This window comes from Macrobrachium nipponense, chromosome 7, assembly GCF_015104395.2.
Source record: "Macrobrachium nipponense isolate FS-2020 chromosome 7, ASM1510439v2, whole genome shotgun sequence".
Taxonomy (NCBI): domain Eukaryota; kingdom Metazoa; phylum Arthropoda; class Malacostraca; order Decapoda; family Palaemonidae; genus Macrobrachium; species Macrobrachium nipponense.
In genome coordinates, this window is record NC_061109.1 from 76103981 (window position 1) to 76116480 (window position 12500).

The window sequence follows — 12500 nt, forward strand, 5'->3', positions numbered from 1 at the left end:
GACAGCAGTCTCTGAAATATAGTATTTTCTCTCTATATTTTGGCGTTTTTATGGGCTCCTTTTATTCTGTTGTGTTTTTTTACAGTCATATACCAGTCATATATATATATATATATATTATATATATTATATATATATATAAATATACATATATATATATATATATATATATATATATATATATATATATATATATATATGTATATATCATATATATCTATATATATATATTATATATATATATATCTATATATATAGTATATATATATATATATCTATATATATATATATATATATTATATATATATATATATATTTATATACGTATATATATATATATATATATATATATAATATATATATATTGATATATATATTTAATTTTTGTATATATAGCTATGCACTTAAGAAAGTTAAAAAAAAAGAGTTTTTTACCGATCAGTGGAACATCGCTTCATTTCAACAGACTATAAATGAGCAGAATGCACTATCTAGACACTTAAAATGTTGCCAAAACTTCACCTCAGTTTAAGAACCGATTTCTCGTGCTTTCTAGAAATCAAAGCTGTGTCTAATTACTTCACGTGGAGGAACTCCTTCAACAAAAGTGTTTCTTTCCCTTCATCTCCTTGTGGTTTATGGCACATAAGCCGAGGAGCATTCCTCCTCTGGAAAGTTCATCTAAGGCATCTCTGTAGGTAATTACTGTTAATTGCAGTCGATCTGGGCACAGAATTACCAACGCAGATGGAGTGATTTCCGGATATGATGAGTAATAAGAGAGGGTTATGGCTGTAGTACCGCGTTCATTAACCGCACTTTTCGCTTTTCTTGAAGCTCTGTTACTTACTTTGTGAGGGGAAACCACACAAATCATGGATTTGTTTTCTTTAGGGGGAGGGGAGGGGGTTGTTCGAGATTATGGGTCATGGAACCGAACTGGATGAACCAATATCATGAGACTCATTAAGAGCAAAGATATCTTATGGTTGAAATATGCTTTCCTGGTGGAGAAAAAAAATGCCCTACTTTGTCTGGGAATATAGTTCATGGAAAGGAACTAGATTTACCAATATTGTTTGTTTGTACGGTGTTTTTACGTTGCATGGAACCAGTGGTTATTCAGCAACGGGACCAACGGCTTTGCGTGGCTTCCGAACCACGTCGAGAGTGAACTTTTATTACCAGAAATACACATCTCTCACACCTCAAAGGAATGCCCGAGATCGAACACGCGGCCACCAGATGGCACGCCAACACCATACCGACCACGCCACTGAGGCGCTGTGGAACTAGATTTACCAATCATAATATGTATATACTAATTAATCTACTCTAATATTTACTTACTAACAGCAGCTCATTATCTTAAGAAAACCAAGTGTGGCATCACTATCTTTATGAACACAAGCTGCTGTCAGGTAATTGTTACTACCTATTACTTTTATTAAAGATTGTCTCACAACTCTTTTGTAATAGGTACCTAAGATTTAAGCCAGATAGCGCAATTGTCCACGTTTCTTTTTTTAACTCGTTATCAAGATTTCAGTTTTGACAACGCGTAATACGAGCAGAAACATTTCAAACTCAGATGATGGCCGGATAAATAATGTCTCATTAAGTTTAATCATGTTTCTGCTTTGCTATACAGGCGTTCTTCTACTTATGAACGAAGTTTGTAAGTCTAACTTGATATACTCAAAGTCAATACGTACAGTATTATTTTTTTTTTTTTCATACTAAAACCCAATACTAGTACTGCACAACATTTAACAAAACCTAAATACATTAAACAAATTAAGATAACGATACAGTAAAGTACAGTTTTAATTGAAGATCATGGTTTTTTGCATCTCTGAAAGTTTGTAAGTTGAAAGTTCGTAAGTAGAGGAGCGTCTGTATATATTAAATAGTATATACTGACTAACAGCAAATTTAAATAGGACAACAAACCATCGCTTTCCATTTCTAATTTGTTGCAGATAAAAGAGAATCGTTCACTCAGTGTTTTAATGTAACCATAAACATTGAGTGAACGATTCTCTTTTATCAGCAACGAATCAGAAATTGAAAGCGATGGTTTGTTGTCCTATTTAAATTTGCTGTTAGTCAGTATATACTATTTTTCAATGAAAACTGTACTTTAATGTATCATTATCATTTTTTTATTAATGTATTTAACGTAGTTAGGTTTTATAAAATACATCTCAGTCAAGAGGTTTAGCATTCAAAGTATCATCCCTTTTATGGAATTCGTGCAAAGATTATAATAACCGTGATTTTCCCATTTCCAGCGCCGAATCTTTGTTAGTTAGTATATCTTAGTTTTACCAGACCACTGAGCTGATTAACAGCTCTCCAAGGGCTGGCCGAAGGATTAGATATATTTCTACGTGACTAGGAACCAATTGGTTACCTAGCAACGGGACCTACAGCTTATTGTGGGATCCGAACCACATTGTATCGAGAAATGAATTTCTATCACCAGAAATAAATTCCTCTGGTTCAGCGTTGGCCAAGCCGGGAATCGAACCTCGGGCCACCGAAATGCACTCGGCCAACGTGGAACTCCGAATTTTTGCAGTTTACACTCCTCAAAGAAGCATCAACCCATTTGCAGTTCTCCAGATGTCAATATAATACGTATCACAGATTGCAAACCCTTCCTCATAGAATTAAAAAAAAACACTAAATATATAACTCATAAAATAAATCTTCTGTAAAAGCCTCACTCGCAGACTAATACATTTCATATACAATTCGCGGGGAGAGGCATAAACGAAAAGCGCAAAAAGGGTACACTCATTTGTATACATGATTCGCAGAAAAGCTTGAAAAAAAAAAAAAAAAACTTTTAAAAACTCACGAAACATTTTTGAATATTTTTGTTCAGCAGCGAACGCCCCCCGCTTTTGAACCCTGAATAAAAAATCGCGTAATTATTTCATAAGTGAGAGGGATTATGAAAGACGTCGTCTTTGAAATATTTTAATTAAAATGAGAGCTTCGAAAAAATGAGCAGTGAAATTATACGCAGAAATCGCGCTAATTGTCAGGAATTCCATCGACACATTTTCAAATTTTCATTAGCTCATTCAGCATGAAACACCTAAAAAAAAAAAATTACGAATCCCACTTTTAGAATGATGAAGTTTTATTAGTTTATGTGTATTTTTTTCCTAATGTGACTTTCTGCTGATTTTATGAAGGGCTGGTTTCTAAATAATTTCAGCTCGGTAAATATTACCGTAATTGATAATACGAATATTAGAAATTATATAGCGACAGTATATGTTATATATATGTTTGTGCGTGTGTGTGCGCGCGTGTGGGTATGTATGTATGTATATATGTATATATATATATATATATATATATATATATATATATATATATATATATATATATATATATGCGAATACCACAGGAAAATGATAGGCTGATTCCAAGTTTTATCATTTTTCCTGTGGTATTCGCTTATTTAATGAAGTCACGTGCACTACTGTGATTGTCGATTTTTTAAGTGTATATATATATATATATATATATATATATATATATATATATATATATATATATATATATATATGCGTTTGCATGTATGAAATACAAAAATATGACCAACTAAAAATTTACGATATTGGAATAATCAAAAAAAATTATTAAATTGTTTAAATTCTAAGGTAGGGAGTAGGGATGTATGGAAATATGATTATCATATTTGAAAACACAGTAAAGGAGCAGAAGTAGTAATGAGATTTCCAGCCCCGCCTCCCTGACACCTGTCAGGTGTGGGCTTGTTGTCTCCTACGGTGGGTACGTTTATCGGTAGTGTCCTTTCAGTATATATTGTAAATTTTATCCAAATGATTTTTGAAAGCCACTCCTACCTTGACACCTGCCTGTGGGTGGATCTGCAGTCTCAAACGGTTGTGTGTATGTTCGTCAGTATTGTCTCTGTAGTGTATATATTTGCGACATCTAATACTATGTATCACACCCTCTTCAATGTCTTGGAAATAAAGTCGAAACCGGTCAGGACCTACACCCGGCCTCATATTTTTCCCCTGTGGATATGTGTGATAAGTAAATCACGTGCTAAAGTAATTATAATCATATATATATATATATATATATATATATTATATATATATATATATATATATATATGCACATACACCTTTACCACTCAATGACTGGACGGTCATTGGAATATATTCCTTTATTTTCGCTGAGTAAACGTCAGAACATATATATATATATATATATTATATATAATATATATATAATACATCACATATATATATATATATATTATATATATATATAAATATATATATATATATATATATATAAATGTGTGTGTGTGTGTATAACATATGAGTGTGAAGAGCGTCAATTGCAAACCATCTTTGACGGAACTATACAACAACAACAACATCTCCCCTAAACTTAAGATTACATCATTTCCCTGCCGAAAGTTATTTCAAGAACTATTTCATTCTCTTTCCGACACTCACAACACTGTGGAAAAGGAAGATTAAAATTAGGGCGCTGAAATGGAGTCATCCGTGTATAATATATACTTTCGCCTCACATTTATTCCATAGCGCGTTCTCAGTCGCATCGGTCTAGTGTGCGCATTTAGTATGCATTTTGTTTGCTCGGGATGACAAATATTCCACGCTGAGCTTGCTTGGCCCGCGAGATCAGGGACTCGTCATTTCCACATTTTTCTATTCCTCTCTCTTTTCTCTCTCTTTCTCTGGTTTGTACTCGTGGTCAGACCGATGTAGATTGAAAAATTATGGAGAATGCAAATAAGAGCATTATATATTCGTATGGTCAGAGCCTATCGTACTGACTAGTCACCAGCGTGAATAATGGACGAGGATATTATGCATTTGTATATGCATTTCGTGCGAGGCTGGGTATTTTTCAATGCGGTTTCCATCTTTAATTTTATGGCAATTTGTTTCTGATTTAGCTGGATAGCTTTAAATTGAGACCATTAAACACAGGCGTTATATGTGATTAGAGGTTTACAAACGATTAAGTCCAGCTGCTCAGAAGCAGGGACAAGACAATTAAGAGATTATTCATATCAGTGATTGACCACACAAAACTTTCATGTTGTAAACGAATAACTTTATTTGGCAAGGCAAACTTATTAACAAAAATTATATCAATCATAAAGTGTATCAAGAATAAATCATATGAAAGCATACCTCGCGCATATATACACAGAGGTAGTATATTTCAAACAATATTTCCCAGTTTAAAAAAGAAAAATTGAAAAGACGGAAATGAAAAATCACAGATATCAAAAAGAAGTTAGGGTGTAATTTAAAACGGATTTTGCCGTTTCTAAAAATGCGTCAGAAGGAATCGATGACTCAGTCCAATAAATCATTGGGAATTAGAAAGTAATGAAAAGGATATTTTCCAGTGTCCTGCGTTTTAGGAGAGAGAGAGAGAGAGAGAGAGAGAGAGAGAGAGAGAAGAGAGAGAGAGAGAGGCGAAGGACGATAGAAAAGTGTTTTCCTTGCCACTTTTGTTCAATTCTTTTTTGAAATTCGTCTCTAAAGAGAAACTCTTTCTGTAAAATTCGTCTGGAAAGAGAAAAATACTTCTTGTATGTTAGTGACAGGATATCTTTTTACTTTCACTTTGTATTCTCCTTTATATTTTCCTCAAACAGATATTAAAACATTGTTTAAGAAATGTTGGCTGATGAAAGATAACTACAAGAATTTGGAATATTATAATCTTTCAAATGTAATTTGTGCATATACTCAAAAATAGTTCATTTCTATGAAGATGGAAAGTAGATATGTTTGCTTTTAAAAGAAATGTAAGTCAAGTCAAAACTATAGTTTAAAGTTAATCTACTGAGTTTCAAATTTTTAGGGGGCTGGATTTCCTAGATGGAAAACACTACACTAAGGTTTCCAGGTTCGAATAAATTTAGACAAAATTCCAGAAGTCTGCCAAGCTACAAGTTTCCAAAGGAAACCTCAAATTTATTTGAGAAATGTTTAGACTGTAGACCAGAGGGCCATCTTGCACTTTGTCTGAACATTGCTCGCGATAAGAAAAAAATAAACATTTAGAAAAAAAATTAGATTTAACCAATGAGCCACAAAATTGCAATTATTATATTTTCTGTGAAACGTCAGGACGAAGGTCCTGTTCGAATTTCTTTGGTGTAATTAAGGACGATCCATCAAACATTAATTACCTTTGCTAATGAGTTTTTAAAAAAATCTAATGAAGTTTGGTGAAAGGAAAATTCATTCCTCCCAAGAGTGAAAGAAACAAAAGAAAAAAATATGCAGCAGCTGTTGAATATTTTGTGGAAGTTTTGCAATTAAACTAGTCGTGCAATTTTCATGAGAATGATCGGGAGAAAAACCGTAATTGATGTAAGATATTAAACTAGTTTCTCATACATCATAATCAGAAGCTTATGTAGCTATGGCTATAGAGGGCCATATTTTGAAGTTTTCTTAAATTGTCTAAAAAAACAATTTTGTGTTCGCTTTGATTGATAAGATGCCCCATTCACTTCTTGGCTTGCGTTTGATTTGTTCTACAAGAAGCGAAAAGAAATACCATACTGTATGAAGTTGGTACAAAAGGTCTTATACATGTGGTCTTTTTTTAATTGTATACATAGTACATGCACATACATACATACAAATATTTATGAATATATAATATATATATATATATATATAATATATATATATATATATATATATATTTATACATACATATATAGAGGTGTGAGAGTACCGTATCATTGATGAATACAAAAAAAAAATAAATGTCGATGCTAATTAGAATAAATGTAGAAAAACGAATTTCCTCTGACATATCTGGAAAACACCTTCAAAAGACATCCCAAATCAGTCTACTGAAGCACTCACGCGTAACAAGGAAAGTTTCCTGAACCCTAGACCAAGATAGAGTAAGATCTCGCTAATAGAATCATCAGTAAACAGACATTCATTTGAATTTCATCCTGGGTCCTTTGTGAACGATCCTGCAGTATACTGCAGGACCCACGTTTCATCCCGAGCCTTGGAAGTCTACGTAGAACCGTCCCTCGTACTACGAGTACAGACGATTAATGGTTGCAGCGGGACCTTCCGAAATTGCTTACGTACCCCTGACCGTAGACTGCTGCTGCCATTCGCCTTTCTAAGGAGAGGCTCGTTCACTGTGACGTCATGATTAATATACGCGCTTTGTTAAACGGGAAACATACCACGCAACTATATTACGCACAAAATTATACAATTTTATCTCCGGTGGCTTCAATTTCATTGAACATTTCTCACAGTTCCGACATCCGTAAATAACGTTTCCTTACAAATGGTTTCAATAATATCAAGATGCTGCTGTTATGAATAAAAGCTGTGCAATCAAAAGCACTTTACCAATGCTTTTTTTCACACTATTAACAGGTAACTATTATTGAAATAAGAATATGAGGATAGAGTGTTATACTCGAACATCTCGCTAGTGTAAATGCGGAGAAGAGTCGTGAAAGCGTGTATGTATGTATATATATATATAATATATATATATATATATATATATATATATATATATATATATATATATATATATACGCACGAATATTGGACGGCACCGTTTTATGCCGTTGCTCTTTTATGAGAATTATTTCAATCTCGCAACCTGATCCACTCAGGCGGGCGAGACTGAGGGGGACCAACTAATGAACTAACTTCGGAATAATTGCTTGCGGTGGGATTGTCGAAGACTTCGTTGCCGCTAGTACTTTATTTTTCTTTTTTTATTTATTTATTTATTTTTTTGCTTTTTCATTCATATTTTCTTCCAAATTTGTATTGTGCTAGTTCACAGCCTTCATTCTTTTATTTGTTTATGTCTGGTGATATTATTTGTTTATGTTTGGTGATATTGTTTGTATTTGACGCAAAATGTTTTTTTTTTTTCTTTGACATTTTCATTTACATTTTCTTCCAAATTTGTATTACGTCAGTTTACAGTCTTCCTTCATTCTTTTTATTTCTTTGTGTCTGATGATATTGTTTATATTTAACGCAAACTGTTTTTTTTTTTTTTTTTTTTTACAGTTGCCATCATATTTTCTTCCAAATTGTATACGTTTTTTTTTATTTTGTTTATCAGTCTTCTCTTCTCTCATTCTTTTTATTTGTTTATGTCAGGTGATATTGTTTATATTTGACGCGAAATATAAGCAATTGCGTTCCTTGCAAATGGCAAGATAATTCTATTTCTAATGAAAAGGTGATTCTATTTATCAAGAAAATGACAATTCTGTTTTTAAGAAAAGATAATTCTACTTTTTTTTATAAAAAAAATACAGTGATTCTGTTTTTAAAGAAAAGGTGATTCTATTTTGTAAAGAAAATATAATTCTATTTTTAAATTAACAGCGATTCTGTTTTGTAAAAGAAATATAATTCTACTTTCAGATACTGGTAGTTCTAATTTTTTTCCCCACAGATTTCCTTTCCTGCCTTATAAATGACGACGGGTAAGCGTTCTAACTTACTAAGGAAAAGCAAATGAATTTAGCTTATTATAAACATTACGTGACTAAGTTTATGTTACGTTCTTCAGCGAGTTTTCATTTTAACAGGAGGAAGGTAGAGAAGGTTTTTAAACTAAAGTTTAAAAACCTTAGTTTTTAAACTTTAGTTTAAAAACTAAAGTATAGGTGATCCCACTGAACCACTTGTCCAGATATATGCTCCTCTCTCTCTCTCTCTCTCATTGAAATACACTGATATGGAACATCTATAATACTATTGCCAAATGTTTGCTGTTTTGTCGTTGGTAAATTCAAAAGCACCTATTACACTAACAAATCCTGGATCCACTGTTATTCCCGTTTTATTTTTCTTTGAAGTTAGCAATATATAAACAAAACAAGGACGATAGACATTTCAATTAAGGCTACGGGTACCAGACTGCCCTTTATTAGCCAGATACCAAAACATAAGAGTTTATTTATATAAATAAATGTTGTTATGACAATCATTACTGTATATATATGCCTGTGTGTATTTATACATGTATGTATGTATGTATGCATGTATGTATATCTTATATATATATATATATATATAATATATATATATATATAATTATAATATGTATTATATATATATATATATATATTATAGATATATATATATATATATATATATATATATAATGTATATTACAAAGACCGATGGGATAGACTAACCAACGCCCTTTTCTAGGTCGGCCCGTGAGAAGGAAGTGCAGATAAACAGAGAAGGAAAGAAGGAAGCGATAGACGACCTGTCTCGAACAAGAAGAAACACAAATGTAGGAAGAGAAATCCGGAGCCAGGCAAAGGGGGGTAAACGTACAGTCAGAGGAAGAAAGACTTTGAAGTAGAAAATAACTAATTATAGTCATTCAAAATAAATATGATGACAATAAAACTGAAGCCGATTGGCTGACTCTCGAAATTCGAAAAAGGCATTTGTGATGATTGTGAAACTGTAGACATATTAACTATAGCTATTCGAAAAATAGATTTATAGGGCGTCTGGAACTGAACTAGACGTACTGATTAAGTAATGGCATTCTAAAATCATGTCTGTGCTGATTACGAAACCTTTTAAATAAAGTTATTCTGAAAATAAATTTGTGATGTTGTGAAAATAATTTTGTGATGTTATGAAGATTTCTTATGATTATGAAACCACAGACTTGGTTGAATATTGTCATTCTAAAATTAAATGGATGATGATTACAGAACTGGAGACCTATAGATTAACTATAGCTATCTGAAAAATAAATTCGTGGTGATTATATGAGGCTTATGATTTGCTTATCAACGTTGCTAGTCAAAAAATAAATTTCTGATAATTATAAAACTGGCGACCTACCGATTAACAATAGTATTTCAATATATATATATTTGATGATTATTGAGGACTTAGATATGTTTATTCTGAAATGTCCTTCGGTAATGTGCGTACAACATCGATACGTTGAAATCTCGTTTGTTCCAAACGAAATAAACTATACTTTTCATCTAAAACTTGTCATATATTTTCACGGAATCATCGAACTGAAGTGAATGACGATAATTCATATATATCGAGCTACAAATGTCCTTTAATATCTTATTCACTCTACCTCAGAATTAATATATTTTCATATATGTTTAACCGAAGGGGAATTTTTTAGGCGATAATAGATTTGCAGGCTTACGGGCACGAACCATCTACGACAGTGAAGCCTTAACCCACTCCGCCATCACTGTCGTCCTGGATTTGAAGATGTCGATGGTTCGTGCCCGTCAGCCGGCAAATCTATTAACGCCTAAAAAATTCCCCTTCGGTTAAACACATATGAAAATATATTAATTCCGAGGTAGAGCAAATTAGATATTGAAGGACATTTGTAGCTCGATATATGTATATGAATCACGGTGATGTGATATGACATATATATATAATATATATATATATATATTAATATATATATATATATATGTGTGTGTGTGTGTTGTGTGTGTGTGTGTGTGTGTGGTATATATATATATATATATATATATATATATAGATATATATATGATATTATATTATATATATATATATATATATATAGATATATATATATATATATATATACATATATATATATATATGTATATATATATATCATATATATGTGTGTGTTGTGAGTGTGTGCGTGTGTGTGTGTGTATAGATATATAGATATGTGTATAATATATATATATACATATATACATACTTAAATATGCATATATATATATATCATATATATATCATATATATATATACAGGTATATATATATATATATATATATATATATATATATATATATATATATATATATATTACACACATATAGCTATATATACTCATCGATCGCCGGGGATTCTCAAATGATACAAAACTGTTAAGAATTTATTGCCTGTTATGTATTCACATCAAAACGATTCTATACCACTTTTTTTCTCATGACCGTAAATCAAAATAAAAACAAAAGGGGGGAGGGGATTGTTCTCTTCGCAATCGGCTTCATTCACGTTATAAACAAGTCTTTTTTTATTTTTTTAATGGAGTTTTTCGACGAGTTCGTTTCAAACAAAATGTACGAATATGCGAACATGGACGGGTTCGTGGGTCGCGTAAGACAATAATTATCATTTCCGTTCGTGAGGCTTCGCAAATAATTGCCAATCATGGACCGCCCCCCACCCCAACCCCGCTGAAAGCTTGAAATATTAAACAATGATATATGCAAATGTGATTCACTCATCTGTTAATTAAAATATCTGGCATTTTCGTTGAGTTTTTTTTTTAATCGAGCCCAAATGGAACACGGTATTCCAAACACGAGGAAAGCATGATATACAGATCAGAACTATCGAAACGAAATGATGCGTTGTGCTTTTCTCACTGATTCGGTATATTTATTTGATCATCAGCCACCTTCTCTCTCTCTCTCTCTCTCTCTCTCTTCGTCTTATGTCAAGATGAGTTGTGATTCGTCTTTCTTTTTTACGGGTGCGATTACGGGCTGCTCTAGGAGCAAGAGCCCGTGCTGGCATAAAGCCAGCCAAATCTAAAACAACAGGGTGCGGAAAGAAATATAACAATAAAATGTTAATACCTGCCTTTAACTAATTCAATTTGCTGTAGTGTTACAGCAAATATAAACAAAAAAAGGACTTCAGTAATACTCATACACTAAATTGTTGTTATCTGTTTTCAGAGAACATCTTGCATTAATATTTTTTTTTCTTTTTTGGTTTATCACAGTCCTCCAATTCGACTGGGTGGTATTTATAGTGTGGGGTTCCCGGTTGCATCCTGTCACCTTAGGAATCCATCACTTTTCTTAATATGTGCGCCGTTTCTAGGATCACACTCTTCTGCTTGAGTTCTGAAACTACTTCAGCCCCAAGTTTTTCCAGATTCCTTTTCAGGGATGTTGGGATCGTGCCTAGTGTTCCTATGATTATGGGTACAATTTCCACTGGCATATCCTATATCCTTCTTATTTCTATTTTCAGGTCTTGATACTTATCCATTTTTTCCCTTTCTTTCTCTTCAACTCTGGTGTCCCAAAGTATTGCGACATCAATGAGTGATACTTTCTTCTTGATTTTGTCAATCAACGTCACGTCTGGTCTATTTGCACGTATCACCCTGTCTGTTCAGATACCATAGTCCCAGAGGATCTTTGCCTGATCGTTTTCTACTACTACTACTACTACTACTACTACTACTACTATTATTATTATTATTATTATTATTATTATTATTATTATTATTATTATTATAGGCTAATGTGACCCTGGTAAAAGCAAGAAGGCAAAATTCAAGCTAAACTTTATATCACGCCAGCTTTCATAAAAACTTTTAATTAAACTTCAAAGCAAAAGTGCTTTAAAAAGTTCCGCACT